This window comes from Lutra lutra, chromosome 1 (genome assembly GCF_902655055.1).
Source record: "Lutra lutra chromosome 1, mLutLut1.2, whole genome shotgun sequence".
NCBI lineage: Eukaryota > Metazoa > Chordata > Mammalia > Carnivora > Mustelidae > Lutra > Lutra lutra.
The window spans coordinates 76,290,646-76,303,620 of NC_062278.1; the positions used below are offsets into that span (position 1 = coordinate 76,290,646).

The 12,975-nt window shown below is 41.6% G+C and overlaps 1 pseudogene; it reads left to right on the plus strand.

The window, feature by feature from the left end:
* The first annotated feature begins 10,812 nt into the window (after nt 1-10,812).
* On the plus strand, nt 10,813-11,429 carry LOC125097968 (SREBP regulating gene protein-like; annotated as a pseudogene).
* The last annotated feature ends 1,546 nt before the right edge of the window (nt 11,430-12,975 follow it).

Genomic DNA, 12,975 nt, shown 5'->3' on the forward strand with positions numbered 1-12,975 from the left:
CGAAAGCCTTAACCCTGAGCATATTTTAAAGAAGGAAGTTGGGGCAGGGGTGGGGTTGGAATCGAATCTGGCAAATTTAATCCAACGGTGAACAGGGGGGTTAAAGAGGAAACTACCAAGGGAATTTACACTAGAACAGACTGTGTGGTGTGTTGACTTTAGGCTTCTGCCCTTCCTTCAGGGTTCTTTATTTTGTGCTCACTATTCACCAAGCTTTGTTCCAACTTCCGGGGCGGGGGGCACAAAAAGGACAAAGACAGGGACAGGCTGGTGGGGGAGAAAAACAAGACTTCCTGTGGGTGAGTTTACTGTCTAGGGACAACTTTCCTTCCAAGAGTTCATCTCTGCGATTTCCACCTCTCTGAAAAATAGTAACAGGAAGAAATTCGCATCTCTCTTGCTGCTTAGGAAAATGGGGAAAAGAATTTGGGTAATTTGGTTAAGACTTTATGAGTAAGAAGTTTGAAACAAGGATTTAAGAATTATTGCTTCCAAATGATTGCCCTGAATCGAAAGAGCCACAGAGCCTCTCCAATTAGGATGATATGAGGAAAGGATTAAGGCAAGGCATCCTTACCCTGCCTGTTTTTCTTTTAAGCTTTAATTAATTAACTTATTTGAGAGACAGTGTGCATAGGCGGAGTGGGGGTGGAGGGCAGAGGGAGAGGGAAAAGCAGACTCCCTGCTGAACCCAGGGCTTGATCCCAGGACACAGAGATCATGACCTGAGCTGAAGGCAGCCACTTAACTGAACCACCCAGGCGCTGCCCCCCTTCTTGAAAGATTTTATTTATTTATTTGAGAAAGATTGAGAGAGAGTAAGATGACACTATTATGTTAAAGATGATGTGGACAACAGTGATAAGGAATGCAAGGGTTGCCTGACTTTGTTGCCATCACTCTCTGTTGGGAAGATCAGAACCCAACTCAATTTAACTTTCTTAAGTCTCAACTTTCTTATCTGTGAAATGGAAATTTAAAAAAAAAATGATACTTTTCCTAGAAGAATAATATGAGGGTTACCCAAGATTATGTGTGCAAACCACAATGTCAGGTGATATAGAAGGAGTAGGCAATAAGTCGGAACCATTGTTAACAATAAAAAGAGCAGTTATAGGGACATAATTGTCAAAATAGTACAGAGAGCAGAAGTAATGTCTGTTTATTTACTTCTCTTGATACCCGAAGAGTTCTGTGGCATGAGCTCTTAAAATCTTGATCCCAGAAGTATTTACATTAATTTGTTAGTGTCCTCCAGAAAGTATTAATATTCTATAATATATATACTTTTCATTCAAGGGAATAAAAACTTATTTTATGTGAATAATGTTAAATTATATTATATTCATATTTTTTTCCAAAAAATTGAGGTCCTTGGATCTGCTTTCAGATTCAAATAATCAAATCTAGAAACTAACAGTCTTATTCTATGATGGGTTCCAAAGAGATTTCTTGGCACCCCTGGTGACTGTGATTTTTTTTTTCCCTAATGTTTTTGAGCAAAGAGCATCACAAAGTTTGGTCATTAGATTTTTTTTCTTGAGGGACATAGAAGCAAACTAAAATCATATTTACCAGAACCCTCGGGATGATAGGGAGAGCAACAGTTTTGACTGAATATTTATTAAGCACCTCTTATGTGCCAGGCACTTTATTCTAAGTGCTGGGGAGAGACAGATCCATGAAGGAGACAGTCCAAAATTCATTATTGTCCTTATAAAGCTTATATTCTATTGTGGGGAGACTAATAATTAAATATATATATATATATATATATATATATATATATATATATGGCTTGTCAGGTAGCGATAAGTATGGCTAAAATAAATCAAGAAAAGGGCAAATAGAAGTGCTTAGAGAATGGTGACGGAGACATCATTTCAAAGAGCGTGGTCAGGAAAGACCTTAAAGAGAAGATGACATCTGAGTAAAGATCTGAAGAAAGTGGAGAGTGCAAGCCATGTAGGCAACTCAGGGGAGAAACGTTCCAGGCAGAGAGAATGGCAAGTGTACAAAAGCCCTGGGTCGAAGTGAATCCTGGTGAGGACCACTGTGGTTGGAGCCAAGTGAAGTAGGGGAAAAGTAGTAACACCTGAGATTAGTTTTGAGTAGGAAAGTGACTTCTTGTTGTGAATTGGTTGTAAAGGATCTGGTTGAAAGAAAGGAGATGAGTTCTAAAGTCATTTCAACAATCCATGGCTCAGACCATGACAGTAGTAGCTGAGATGGTAAGAAAACGCTGGCTTCTGTGTGTGTGTGTGTTTAAGATTTTATTTTATTTTATTTTACATAATCTCTACACCCAGTGTGGGGCTTAAACTCACAACCTGGAGATCAAGGGTCACATGCTCTACTGACTGAGCTGGCCAGGCTCTTTAAGACAGAATCAAGAGTATTTGGTGACAGATTGGATTGAATATAAGAGAAAGAGAGGCAAAGATGACTACATGGTTCAGAGCCCAAGCAACTGGAAGAAAGAAGTTGTCATTAACTAAAATGAGCAAAACAGCAGGTTGAACAGGTTTGGGAGGGGGAAGATGAAGTGGTAAGTTTCAGACATTCTAAGTTTTGAGACACCTATTAAAATCCAAATGATGTCAATTAGGTAGTTAGATATACAAATATGAAGTTCAGGGGAGAAGTCTTGGGTAGAGTATATAAAAGTTGTCAGCATTTGAATAGTATTTAAAGCCATGAAACACTATGAGAATAAGAGTGTAGACAGAAAAGAGGCCAAGTACTAAATCCTGGGAAGTCCAATGAATTGCGTTTGCAAACTTGATGGGAAGCCAGGAAAGGAGCCTGAGAAGTGGCCAGTGAGTTAGAAGAAAAACCAGAAGCTTATCCTAGAAGTTGAATTTCTAGCTGAGGAGGAAGTAACCAACTGAGTCAAACGCTGCCTATAGAGCAAGTAATATGGGAGGACTGAGAGTTGGCTATTGGGTTTAGCAACATGGACGTCACCAATGACCTTGATAAAGAAACTGGTTGGAGGGCTAGACATGGAAGGCTCACTTTAGTGGGTTCATGAGAGAATGGAAAGAGAGGAGAGAAGCTCTTTTGGAGAGTTTTACTGTAAAAAAGAGCAGAAAAATGAAGCTGTAGCAAAGTGGAAGTCAAGGGAAAAAAATTTTTTTTTAAAGATTTTATTTATTTATTTGACAGACAGAGATCACAAGTAGGCAGAGAAGCAGGCAGAGAGAGAGAGAGAGAGGAGGAGGAAGCAGGCTCCCTGCTGAGCAGAGAGCCCGATGCGCAGCTCGATCCCAGGACCCCGGGATCATGACCTGAGAGCCGAGGTAGAGGCTTTTACCCACTGAGCCACCCAGGTGCCCCAAGGGAAAAAATTTAATGGGGAAAATTGTAGCATGTCTGTACAATGATGAGACTGTTCTTTTTGAGAGTAGGGGAGGGGAGGTGGGGATTGATAATGCAAGACAGAGAGAGGGGAGAATTACCAGAACCTGTCCTCATTTACATGAGAAGGGATGGGAGTATGTGCAAAGGAGGAGCTTGTCTTAGGTACAGCATGGGCCCCTCAGTCCTTGGCACAGAAAGAAGGCAGAACAGACAATATTGGATTTGTTTTCTTGGTGAAACAGAGAGAAGGTTGATCAGCCAAGAATGAGAATGGGGGGAGACTGTTAAAGGTTTGGAGAGAGAGGGAAAGGTATGAAACAGTTGCCTAGGATGGTGAATAGTTGGGATCAACGTGGCAGGATTGTTAGCAGACACTGAGGGCCCATTGAGGTCATGAACAAATAGTGAACTTAGGCAGGATGACTGAGTGTTCTTCCTAGTGATGTGCAGGTGCGGAGGTGTGGGTGGAATCGTAAGGAAGCTGCAATCACCAGGACTGGGACTTTGCCAGGCAAGTACCATGAAGAGAAAGCACGAGTGTATCAAGAATATATGTAAGAATATCAAGAATATATGTAAGAGGGGGAACCTGGGTGTTTCAGTGGGTTAAGCCTCTGCCTTCGGCTCAGGTCATGATCTTAGGGTCCTGAGATCAAGCCCCATATAGGGCTCTCTGGTCAGCAGGGAGCTTGCCCACCCCCACCGCCGCCTGCCTCTCTGCCTACTTGTGATCTCTGTAAAAAAAAATAAAATAAAATAAAGAAAGAAAAAGAATATATGTAAGAGAGTGATTATAATAATAGACCATGGAATGCAGGGTGGGAAAGGCAAGTAAGGACATGAGAGAATATGAGGAGAGTGAAAAAGAGGTTGCATTTGGAGATTGTGTGTCCCAGTGTGGTTGAAGAGTTACTGGCTTGGGGTAGCAGAAAGACAAAGAGCTGGAAAGATAGACTTTAGTGATTGAGAAGTGGGATGCTGGAATTTAAGATTAAAATGTTTCAGAAATTGGGCACCTGGGTGGCTCAGGTCATGATCCCTGAGATCGAGCCCCACATCAGGCTCCCTCCTCAGAAGAGAGCCTGCTTCTTCCTCTCCCTCTGACTGCTGCTCTGCCTACTTGTACTCTCTGTCTCTGTGTCAAATAATAAAAACCTTAAAAAAAAAGTTTCAGAAATTGATGAAGACAAAATCTAAAGGTATATTATGGGCTGAACTGTATCCCCTCAAAATTCATTATGTTAAAGCACTAATCCTTATAACCTCAGAATGTGACATAATTAAGTTAAAATGTGGCTAGTAGGGTGGGCCCTAATCCAATGTGACTGGTGTCCTTATAAGAAGAAAAATTTGAACACACAAAGAGATACCAAGTGCACCTGGTGCACAGAGAAAAGGCTGAGTGGGGACACAAGAAAGTAGCCGTCTGTCAGCCAAAGAGAGAGGTCTCGAGAGAAACCCAACCTGCCAACATCTTGATCTTGGACCTCAAGCTTCTATTACCTTGAGAAAATAAATTCCTGTTGTTTAAGCCCCCTAGTCTGTAGTATTTTGTTATAGTAGCCCCCACACACTAACAAGGTATGACCATAAAAGTGAGAGGTGAGGTAGGATGTGAGGCCAGAGGATGGAAAAAGGAATTGAGAGGGTTTAGTTGAGATTTTACAAAATTTTTTATTGCTGATACTTTGTACTTTGGAGAAGAGTGACTAAATACTTTTTGTTAAAGTTTACAGAGAGTGGAATCGTTGAGGATTTGCCATCTTCTATCAACACTATGGCTTCTAGTACATTTCAATACCACTGAGATGAGCAGTCACTCCCAACCAGGGTGTTCCTCAAAGTAATCATGATGAATTGACATTTAATACTCACTAGATATCTTTTTCATGCTAGAAACTGTGCTAGAAGCTTTCACGTATATTAAAACAAAAAATGAGTTCAATGACATGAAGGTGAAAGCGTTATTAATCTCATTTTGCATTTGGAAGAAAAATGAACATAAGAAAAAAAATTTTCAACTTGCCCAAGAACTTGGAGTTAAATCCAAGACTTTTATATTCTTTGGACTCTTCAACTGCCCTTGCCTGATACACTTCTATGTATTAATCCTTTCCTCTTCACTGCAAATAGGTTTTGGATGTGGATATTCTGATTCCTGGGTAGTGGCTGCCTACAATGTTATTTTGGAGACACACTGGTAACCAGATAGGTTAACGAGATAGATGAGTGCTGTCTGCTGTGGACACAGGGTCAGGGAAAGGCAGCATGCATTGCTAATACTCCCCAGTCTTAGTTGACCCCAGAAAGATGTCTCTAGTGATGATTTTATGTCACGGGTAGTTATGAAGACTTGAGGTACAGGACAAATTGCCATTTGGAAAACCATTCAGTAAGGGTGATGGTGACAAAAGTAATGAAGAGGATATGACAGGCTGGAAAACCTGATAAAACTGTGGAAAGGGGAGTTGAGTAATGACCTTATTTTGGTGATCCCATTAATGAAAACATCTAATGAAGTCTCCCCAGACAAGGAAAAAAAATTACTTGATTTCATTTCTAAGAAAACTCTTTTTTAACCTGCCTCCTGAAAAAAATATGTATGCTCATAAAGTGGATTCCTGAAGCCATTTGTATCCAGTAAATTCCCAATTTTCTTGCCAACGAATTCTTACTAAATCTGGATTTTCTTGCTGGTCCTCCAGGAACCAGGGAGAGTCACTGGGCTGCTGTGCTTACTGGCCATTTCTGGCCTTGGCTTCCTGTTCTCAACAGCAGAGCTGAGGAAATCCGCAGGATGCTTGCTACCAGGGGACAAGATGACTCAGGAGGAAACACTCCACCTAAAATAGTCTTGGTGTGTAGCCCCTGAGTCACTTTGGAATCAAAGTAAATGTGTGATCCTGGAATTAATCCCACAGGTGATGGGAAGTGGAGAAGAAGGAAGTATCTGGAAGAAGTTTATTCAAAAGAAAAGTCTGCCACAGAGATGAAAATTTAACTGCAGAAAAGGTTACAATTCAGGGAGAAATTTCATCCTAGAAGTTCAAAGTAGGTGAATTGCGATTTTCTCCCATGACCATGGGCATAAAGTTGTTGTCAAGGCCCAATCTAGCGACCCACTGGAAGTGGATATTTCCTTAAAAACATGCTAGGAAAGCAGCACTAGAACAGCTGTGTAAACAGAAATGGGCCATTGGGCTACAATAGCCTTGATTTTTGTCTTAATAATTCTTTCTCAAGAATTATATGGCCAAAACATTTATGGTGCTGCTAGATGCTACATTTATCTTGAATTCATGGTAAACATCTAGTGTTTCACCTACTAAAAGAGGGGAAGGAGTATACAACTCAGATTCAAAGCTCTCCAAGCAATATTCTGTATTGGGAATGGCCCCTCAAACCTTTATCTTACCTCCCCTTTTCCCCCTTCATCCTGGTTCTAGTCCTCACAATCTACTTATTTATTTCAACTCTTCCCAATGAGGGCCCAAAGAACTGAACTGCAGTCTATCACTTATTCTTTAAGTGTGTATTGAGAAATTACCATCTAGCAGGAAGACAAAGAACACCCCACCCATTTTTTTTCCCTCCAGATGCTCGGAATCTAATTGTGGAATAGAAAAGTCCAACAACAGGTTTGTAATACAAAGTTGTCAAATCTCCCAATAGATTTAAACATAGGTGTCTTGAAATTACAGCAAGGCAGGGAACTTGAATGGAGCTAGGGGTTCACGGGAGATTTCTTGGAAGGGCAGGGACACAACTGAGTCATCAAGGTGAAGAAGCTGGTAGCTGGACAAATGCAGACTCAATCAAAGTTAAACATTTACATGGTAGAGAGATGCCATGTGTGAAGCTTGATTGGATCCTGGCTCAGGAAACAACGAGGTGAAATATATTTTGAGGACAATAGAAAAACTATTACTACAAAGAATATTAGACAATATAAGAAGGTGTTTTAAATTTACTTAAGGTAAAGTAATGATGTAATTATGAAGGAGGTTCTAATTTTTAGGAGATACATACACTTAAAATGTATTTAGCAAATGATTTAGTAAACATCTGAAATCTGAAAAGGTTTAGCAAAAGGAGGAGGAGGAGGAAAAGGAGAAAGAGAAGAAGGAGGAGGAGGAGGAGGAAGGGAGGAGGAGGGGGAGGAGAAGGAGGAGGAGGAAGATAGGGAGGGAAAGAAGGAAAGGAAGGAGGAGGAAGAAGAGAAGGGGAAGAAGAAGAATATAAGTATGGTAGATGGCTAAAGGAATTAAACCTATCAAAACATTAACATTTGTTGAATTGAATCAATGTTCATTCCACTAGTTTTTCAACGTTGTTGAGTTTTTGAAAATTTTCATAAAAAATAGTTGGAGAAGAAGTACACTGGTAGATATTCAGTTGCATAAATACCAACACTACCCAAAATTCAGAGAGTGTATCCATGCTGGGTATTCAAGGTCGAAAATAAGTGCTCTGCCCAAACAACCACATTAGGCTACACAGAAGTGCCGAATTAGGAAAGAGGGGCCCAGTCTGCAACTTAGAGCCAGTGTCCTGCTACCTGAATAGGAATGAACGTGATTGGAAGTGTGGGTGAAGAAGGAGCTCAGAGCTTGAAGAGTCTTGTACATGTCAAGCTGAAGAGTTTGGAATTTATCCTGAGGAAATCAGAGCCACTTAAGAGAGGAGGGCATTTTAGAGGCTCATTTGAGGGATGGATCAGAAAGTCTGGAAGGGATCATCGCAGAGACAAGTGCAGTCATTCCATCAGAAATAAAGAAGGCCAGGGTGCCTGGGTCATGCAGTGGGTTAAGTGACCGACTCTTGGTTTCAGCTCAGGTCCCCTTCTCAGGGTCATGAGATCGAGGCCCATGTCGGGCTCTGGGCTTGAGATTCTTTCTCCCCCTCCCTCTGCCCCTCCCATTCGTGCTCTCTCTCTCTCTCTATCTCTCTGTCAAATAAATAAATCAAGCTTTAAAAAATAAAAAGAAACAGAAAGAAGGCCAAATTTGGGGGAGGATGCAAAGCAAGCCACTTTGAAAAAGAGTTTGGCAGTCTCTTATAAAGGTAAATATATATGTACCATACAACCCAGGAATTTCATTACTAGGTATTTACTCAAGAAAACAAAAAACTTAAGTTACACAAAGACTTTGACAGGAACGTTTAGAGCAGCATTATTCGTAATCACCAAAGTTGGAAGTATTGACTAGCAAACGGATAAAATGTACATTCATAAGCAGAATAGTGTGCAATAAAAAGGAATGACCTACTGAGATGACAACAGGGATGAATTTCAAAAGCCTTATGCTGCGTGAAGGAAGCCAAACTACACACTGTATGATTCTGTGGATATGACATTCTGAAAAAAACAAAGCTAGTGGTACAGGAATTGGATGAGTGGTTACAGCCAGGTGCTGGAGTATGGGAAGGATTTGCCTACCAAGGGGCACATGGAACATTCCGGGGTGATGGGGAAATATTTTATGTTATATTTTTATCATGGTGGTAGCTACATAGCTGCAGACATTTATCAAAGCTATGCACCTACAAAGGGTGAATTTCACTGTATAGAAATTGGATATCTCAGTATACCTCACTTCAAACAAAAGAAAAGAAAAAAGGATAACAGGACATGAGGACTGAATGGATAGAGAATAAGAGAAGGAAAAGTGAAAGATGTTTTGGTAATCAAGAAAACAGATATGCTAATACAAGAAGTGGAAATGTCAGAGGATAGTACCAGGATACAGGCAGTTAACTGCTACAAGAATAAAATGAGCGGGGTGCCTGGGTGGCTGAGTGGGTTAAGTCTCTGCCTTCAGCACAGGTCATGATCTCAGGGTCCTGGGATCAAGCCCCGCATCGGGCTCTCTGCTCGGCAGGGAGCTTGCTTCCCCCTCTCTCTCTGCCTGCCTCTCTGCCTACTTGTGATCTTTCTCCCTCTCTCTGTGTGTGTCAAGTAAATAAAAAGTCTTAAAAAAAAAAAAGAATAAAATGAGCAATCAAGTTATAACCAGGAGTAATTCAAAATGTATTAAACTATTTTCATCTAGTTTTATGTTACTACTTTAGCAGCCAACTTGGCACAAGTATGAGGAAAATGTAATTAACTTTAAAAAGTGTATAATGGATTCCCAAGGAGAAATTTCTATTCTAGGGACATAAAAAGTGTGTGTGTGTGTGTGTCTGCATGGGTATTCCTATCTCAAAATATTTGATGATAGGGACACCTGGATGGGTCAGTGGGTTAAGTGATTGCCTTTGGCTCAGGTTATGATCCCAGGGTCCTGGGATCAAGCCCCACATTGGGCTCCCGGCTCAGCGGGAAGCCTGCTTCTCCCTCTCCCACTCCCTTTGCTTGTGTTCTCTCTCTCACTGTGTCTCTCTCTGTCAAATAAATAAAATCTTTTTTAAAAAATCTAATGATAATCTTCTTTGGGTTATGTTTTTCACTGATTTCACATGTTTTTTTAATTTAGGTACGCCTAGGTGGCTCAGGGGGTTAAGCCTCTGCCTTCGCTCAGTGGGGAGTCTGCTTCCCCCTCTCTCTCTGCCTGCTGTTCTGCCTACTTGATCTCTCTCTCTCTCTCCATGTCAAAAAAATAAATAAAATCTTTTAAAAAATTAAAAATGAAAGTTTATTTATTTGAGTGAGAGAGAGAGCTAGTGGTGGGGAGGAGCAGAGAGAGAGGGACAAGCACACTCTGCTGAGCACAGAGCCAGACATGGGGTTCAATCCCATGACCCTGAGATCATGACCTGAGTCAAAATCAACAATCCGAAGCTTAGCCAACAGAGCCAACCAGGCACCCCTAATTTTACATGTTTTTTAAAATGATTAAAATGTATGCAAAATGCTTTTTAAATTTTAATTAATAAAAAAACACTAATTTTTTTTAAATGAAGCATGCATATAATATGGTGGAAGCAGTAATTCTGGAGATAGTTTGGAGAGAATTTAAGAATGTAGAATGTTTTCCAGGAAGTGATTTTTCAGATAAGATAGGCTTATACATGGGCATATGGACCTCTCAAATAAGAATACTATTATAGTATTTGTGGGAAGAAAAGAGTGGAAATAATCTAATTTTCCATTAATAAGAAACTGATTAAATAAGGGATGGTTTATCTATACAATGGAATACTATGCAACTGTTAAAAATGAGAAAAATCTATGTGTGCTAGTATACAAAAATGGTTGAATTATTTTAAAAAAACATTGTACAGATCTCTCTCTCTCTCTCTCTCTCTCTCTCTTTCACACACACACACACACACACAAACTGAACAGCCAAAGAGTATCTCTGGAAGACTATGACCAGAAGCTGTTTCATCTGTCAAGATGAAATTACACAATAATTTGAACAGTGAAGAGTAGTTGGTGGCTGCTGGACACTGGCTGGACTGCCACCCACTTCAACGGCTGGGGCTGCTGGCCAAGTAGGGCCCATGCCCCCTGGGCCCAGGCCTGCAGGGCTCCACAGCCTGGCCACCATGCCCCATATTCATGCCCCGCATCGTGAACATAGCCGTTTCCTCCCCAGGAAGAGCTGGCTGCTCGCCCTGGTCTTCTGGCTCTCGCTGGTCTACTTCCTTCTTAGCACCTTCAAGCAGGGGGAGGGGGCAGTGAGAGATCCAGACCAGGTTCAAGACCATGAGCAGCCCATCCCGTGGAAAATGTAATTTCAGCTGGGCAGTAGCAGGCCAGCCTGGCCCCCAGTGCTGGAACTCCATTCAAGGGAAGCCCTGTCGGATACATTTGTGAAAGGGAGGATTTGCCAGTGAATGGCCGCTGGAATGTCAACGTCCCTGGCAAAAAGCAGTACCACTGTGAAGGCTGCTTGCCCCACAGCTGCTGCAGCACTTCCAAGTACTGTGTGCCCTGCTGCCTGCAGCCCAGCAAGCAACTTCTCCTGGCATGCTTCCTCACCTGGGCAGCCATGCTTTTCCAGAACCTTTTCATGGCGGTTGAAGATCACTTTGATTTGTATTTGGCCAGATGCAGGACCTCATCCCGGGTTCCCAGGGAGTTGATGCTGGCTGCTGACTTGATCTGTTCATCATGACCAGGGTAAAAGATAAAAGTTAAATTACAGGAGTATCCAGCCCTATGCCCACCCACCACCCACACGAAGGACTCAGCATCATTTTGTAATGAGTTGAATGGTGGCTGCACAAAAAGGACACATTCATGTCCTGACCCCTTGGAACCTGTAAATATGAGGCTACTTAGACAAAGTGTCTTTGCAGATGGAATTAAGTTCAGGATCTTGAAATGAGGTCACCTTGGATTATCTGGGTGGGCCCTAAATCCAATGACAAAAGTTCCCCTGAAACACACAGAAGGTACGCACAGAGGAAGACCTTGGGAGACAAGCAGCCACAAACCCAAGAATGCTGACAGCCACCAGGAGCCTGAAGAGGCAAAGAACAAAGTCTCCCCCAGAGCTCTGGAAGGAGTACAGCCCTACCAACACCTTGACTTTGGACTTCTGGCCTCCAGAGATGTGACAGAATAAATTCCTGTTGTGCTAAGCCGCGAAGTTTGTGGCAATTTGTTTTGGTAAGCCTGGAAAACTAATAGACATTTTTTTTTTTTTGCATTAATGGAAAAGGGGTTAAGTTTAAAAAAAAAAAAGGATACTGGAGAAGTCAGTAGGAAGTAGGATTTATTTATTTGTTTGTTTATTTATTTATTTATTTATTTTAAGATTCTATTTATCTGTCAGAGAGAATGAGCACAAGCAGGGGGAGTGGCAGGCAGAGCAGGCAGAGGGAAAAGCAGGCTCCTCTCCGACCAAGGAGCCCAAAATGGGACTCAACCATGACCACAGCCAAAGGCAGATGCCCAACCGACTGAGCCACACAGGCATCCCAAAGTCAGTAGGATTTAAATAACAAGTTGGTTAAGGGGATAAACTGATCCTTGTGAGCCTACTGAGGATTGAAGGACTGACTCATTCAGGTAGCACAATCAGATTAAAAATGTTTTCTCAAGACTTTCCGTTTTTATGGGGAGTAGGTGTGTGTGTGTGAAGGAAATGGAAAATGGGGTGTAGCATGGTTGATTGACTTTCCTTTAATCTTATCTCCTTGATGGCCCCTACTGAATCCAGTCATAGGGTTAGTCCTGGCTTTCAGAAAATATGTGCCTTGACAATATGGACAAAACCAGATTCTAGTCAGCTTTGAGACTCCAGAAAAGTCATATCTCATGTGGTAGGGCAACTCTACAGTTACTGGAACTCCAGAGAGGAACACATATTCCTATGGTCAAAAATGTCCCATGAAAACCCTTGGAGAGACATCAAATTGGAGACTGTTGTGTTTTCTCTGTCAGTCCAGTGCAGCCAGATAGCCAACAATGTTGGGGAAGATTGTTGATTGTTCGGTTGAGCACCAGATGAAGAAGTTAGCCAGCTTTTAGAGGCCATATTATGTGAAAACACTAGATATTTAAACACTGGACTCATGCTTGGGGCAGAGAGGCACTTAGGACCAGAGGAGACTGAATGGACTCCAGTTCCACGCTTGGAGAAGAATGGCAGGTGAAAGCTTGCTTTGCACTTAATGTTGATTTGTCCTGTTTTTTCTCTCATTAGTATACTATTA